Here is a 5015-nt window from a genome sequence, read left to right as displayed (position 1 = left end):
AAGTTGTCAATTTGTTGCAAAAAGTTGCTAATGCAACTTTTGCAATTTTTGCACTTTTTGACATTTTAACAAATTTCCTTCCTAAACCAATTCCAATCATTCCTAAATGTTGTTCTAAGGCTCAAAACACCTAAACTACCCTAGCAAACATTAAAAAAAGAAAAATTCCACATTTTGGACCAATTGATGCCCAGGTTCATATTAACACCTTGGGGTCTTGTATCCATTACAGAGAAGGAGATTTCTTCATCAATCCTAAGGCCTTATTACATTGAACAAAACAAACATTTTTATTAGGTGCCTTGCACCACAATCTATATAAGCATGGTTTAGGAAACTGCTGTCTGCTTTCTCAAGGATTTTAAGGCTCTTTCTCAACAATTCCTATGGAATGGTAATTTGTATAATTCAAAATGGAGTTTAATTAGTTGGGAGATCATTTGTAGGCCTAAGGAGGAGGGTTTTCTTGGTCTATACTTTGCTATCTTGGGTAGCCAAGCATTGGTTACTAAGATTTAACAATGGAAGAAAATAACTTTGGGCTTGCATTACCACTTACAAGTATTTTAGGGGTGTTGATCCTCACTTCCTTTAAAAGGTTGGGTATTTATGGTGTGGTATACTCTCAAGAAGGGTGCTCAATTCATTTTATGGATATGTAAGGGAAGCTCTGAGGCTTTGTTCTGGACTGATGCATGGGATGGAAACCCTCTTATCTTATCCATGTTCTCTCATCTTCAGACCCTCTATGATTCTTGTCATAATGTTGGATGGGGTAAGGTGGCTCATTATAAGACTCCTTATCACTTAGATTTTTTTGTTGGTTATAGATGGAAGAACTCTTCAAGTTGGCTTGCTCGGGGATTAGAGGAGGACCAAGAGATTTCTAGAATTTTGGCTTTTAGGGAGTATTTCTCATTGGAGGGATGAGATGTTTAGGCTTGGGGGGTACCCCATCTGGTAAATACTCTATTTCTCCTAGGTACCAGGAGCTTACTGAACAATTATTTGGAGATGTCAAGGTATTTTGGTGGGAACAAGTGTAGAATAAGTTTTTTTTGGTCCAAATGTAATTTCTTCATGTGGTCGGTGGTCCACAACTGGTGTCTTATGTGGGAATAATATTTGTAAGCATGGGTTTCAGGGCCCCTCAATTTTTGTGTTGTGTGAGAATGGAGTAGAGTCTATCTCCCATCTCTTCTTCTAGTGTTCTTATTCTATCTCCCATCTCTTCTTCATGTTGCATGAAAGGATGGTTGTTCATTTATTCTTTAGCACATTTGGTTAGAGAGCAACTGACGAATATTTCAAGATGTCCAATAGTACCCCTCCTTTCCTATCATTGTAGAATTAGTTGTTAAAGTTCTATATGACTCTTTAGACATTATTATGTGAAATGCAATACTTTTATATGTTGAGTAATTGATTGTGTTAGGTTGTAACAAGTTCCTACTTGCATTGATGATGTGTTAATTTCTCTTAGTTAATGAAATTACTTTTATGATGGTGTCATATGGTGTGTCTTAGAAAGATGTTTAGTATGTCCTCATGATGATGAGATGTTCATGTTACAATATGGTCTTATTCATTTTGTTGGTGTAATTAAATATTCACTAATTACACTTATTTAAGCTTACTTAGGATAATGCATTACATAGTAGTTTGTGATTGAGATACTTGAGAGTTTTCACCTCAATTAAACACATAGTGTAGGAGAATTCCACTCTAGGTTGTCATAGTTGTTATCTCATTCCACCTTTAGTGTTGGAATACATTTAGAATAACTTGGGGGAGGGGGGGTGTGAATTATTTATTCAAGGTCCAGATGTATAAATAAAACTTTTCACAGATTAGTGAACCCATAAACATTAATATTCATGCATGCATCCATAAGATTATACAATCACTTAAAGCTTGTAGGCTACTGTCAAATCAACTTGAAAAAATGTAAACATGAAACATAAAAGATTCATCAACACACTTGACACAATGATTTATGTGGAAATCGAATTTGGGAAAAACCACAAGTAACATGCTATTCTTTTTCACTATTTTGAAGTCATGCCTTGTGAAAGGCCAACCCTATTAAAGGTTACAATACACACTATTAAATGTGACCCTGTTAAAAGATTTCAATCACCCTATTAGGAGTGAGCCTTATTAGAGGACTTTAGACCATTAGCTTGGAATGTCACCTGGTTAAAGGATTTCCAAATGACTATTAGGTCAACCTTAATCCAAAGGATTTACCCTAGACTGATACAATTATTAGAGAGTAACAATAAGGCTTGATTTGATAACAACTTACAACTTCATTTACAAATTACAAATCACTGTTTCAGTCCTCCATTCTACTTGGCCTTCATACATTTCAACTCTGATAGCTTGTTCACCCTTCAAGCATTCATATCCTTAAGCCTTCTTGCTTAACATGCCAATGTAGACTCTTCTCTTAGGTCACTTGATGAAGCAAAAACCCTTGTCTCCTTGTCTTCCTTAGGTTCTTGCACATAACCACCTTTGCTTCTAATCAACCATTCCTATAAATAGGAAATTAAGATCTTTTGCCGCTAATTTCCATCATCCAATTTAGGGTTAGGATGGATTAGGTAGGATACAATGAATCTACCCCTCATTTCATATCTCTTCTAGAAACTTCTCCTTGAATTCTCTTTGATTTTGCCAAAAAATGGTTTACCTTGAATTCTGTGCCATCGACTCATCAACCTTATCTTCTATTTGGTTCACACATTCCAAGAAAAAAAACTTGTTAGCTTAGATCCATTAAATTCTTGATCTTTTAAATAATATAGCCACTTGACATTATCTAGCTTATGATGCCCAATACATACTGCGTTGCTCGACATCTTCTATGAAATTACTCGGCATGAACTAAAGTTTACTAGTGCTCGACATCAACTAAACTTTACTTAGCATCCACTGTTCTGCTCGACATACACTAGAGTAACCTTTTACGCTATCCAACTATTTTTTTTCTCGGCTTGCATTGACTTTTCTTGGCACCTACTATCCACTCGATCAAGCTTAGTAGAAAAACTTTGTGTAACTTGTTCTTCTAAAATTTCTTAGTGTAACCAACCTTTGTAACCTTAAGTAGATAATCAATGCATCATCTATCACAGTCTTAACTGATTCTTGTACTTCTTTACATAATCATAACTCAACCTTCCCTTTAGGTCCTATTGTTACATCTTTTGATCAAATCCTCTTCATCAACCAAATAATTGATAATACTTAAATCATATAAGCAATTATCTTACCAACAAATAGCAGGTTTGACATCAGTGACAAAAAAATGATTGAAGCATATTGATCATACTTGTATCAATCTATTCTGAACAATCTCCCTCTTTAATAGTCTTCTTCAATTTATTTTCAACAATCTCCCTCTTTGGCATTGATGGCAAACCAAATTGATCAACCAGACTGACTAGGTTAAAATAGTAACACAATACCAAAAAAAAAAAATTCCTTGTATTGAAATCTCTCCCTCTATCAACAACTTCCATCTTCTGAGTACGTTACAAAATTCTTCCTTATAACTACCTCTGAATTTCTTCTTGTCATGTCTCCCTCTTACTAGGTAGATGTTAGGATTTCTCCTTCTTTGTTCTCGTGATCAATAACTATCTCCCTTCCTTTGATCAGCAATTACTTCCTTGAACATTCCCTTGATTAGTAACTATCTCCCTTTTTCTTGTATTTTTCTTTATCAGTAACTATCTCCCTCTTTGACAACAATGCCAAAGACTTGTCATCTTAACATGCAAATATGAAGTTCTTCAATTTCTTTAGTTTCTCCCTTTGTCACCTTTACATGTGACTAATTTAAAGTTTCAAGTCTTTGGTTACTTTAGGCAACTCCTAAAGTAAGATCCTCTGCATCAATTTGTAGTATTGAATAGCAGCTTGTTTGATGCAGGGCACTCCTTTTCTTACTTAGATAACCTTTAATAGGGGTATCACCCCTAGTGTACCTCTTTGATACTCATGAGCATCCTTAGGTAATGCTTTTGTGAAGCTATAAGCAATTTTTTCTTTTGTGTTGACATATTCCATCTTCACCTCTTTATCTTGAACTTATTCTTTCAAGTAGTGATAATTGATTGCCATGTGCTTAGTCTTTGTGTGCATCACACGATTCCTTGATATATTGATAGCACTTGTATTATCACAATAAAGTGTTACTAGTTTTGTGTCTCTTCCTTCATTCCTTTGAATAACTATTTGATCCATATAATGTTTGTACAATTTACAATAGCAGAAACATATTCAGCTTGAACAATAGATTGTGAAGTGCAATTTTGTTTCTTGCTAGTCCATGTGACTAGCCTTTTGCCTAAGAAAAATGCTTCTCCACTAGTGCTCTTTCTATCATCAATGTTTTCAACCCAATCAACATCAATGTAGGCTCTTAATTCAAAATTTTTATTTTTCTTATAGTATAGACCATACTCCTTTGTTCCTTTTAGATATCTCATTATTCTTTTTACAGCCATCAAATGATTATCCCTAGGGTTAGCTAATAATCTTGCAACTATCCCTACAGATAATGCAATGTCAAGTTTGCCATCTACTACATATTGTAACTTGCCAATCATGGATTTGTATAGTGTTTGATTAACCTCAACTAAATCATCATTGTTTGACAACTTGTGTCCTATCACCACAGGTGTACTTATTGGTTTGAAATCCTCCAATCTAAAAGTTTTTAGTATTTCTTTGACATATTTTGACTGAGTGATGTATATATCATATTTCATCTGATATACTTGTAAACTCACAAAGAATTTGATTTCTCCAAACATAGATATTTCAAATTATTTCTTCATTTCATTTGCAAAAGCCTTAAGCATCTTTTCCTCCAAATATGATATCATCAACAAAAAAATTAGATAACAAAATACCTTTACCTTTCTCTATCTTTATGTACATATTATTTTTATTACTAGTCCTTTCAAATTCAATCTTCATAAGATACTTATGAAGTCTCT

Source organism: Cupressus sempervirens, chromosome 5, assembly GCF_028749045.1.
Source record: "Cupressus sempervirens isolate cs-2001-9-10 chromosome 5, ASM2874904v1, whole genome shotgun sequence".
Taxonomy (NCBI): domain Eukaryota; kingdom Viridiplantae; phylum Streptophyta; class Pinopsida; order Cupressales; family Cupressaceae; genus Cupressus; species Cupressus sempervirens.
Note: the sequence above shows the minus strand (reverse complement) of the source record.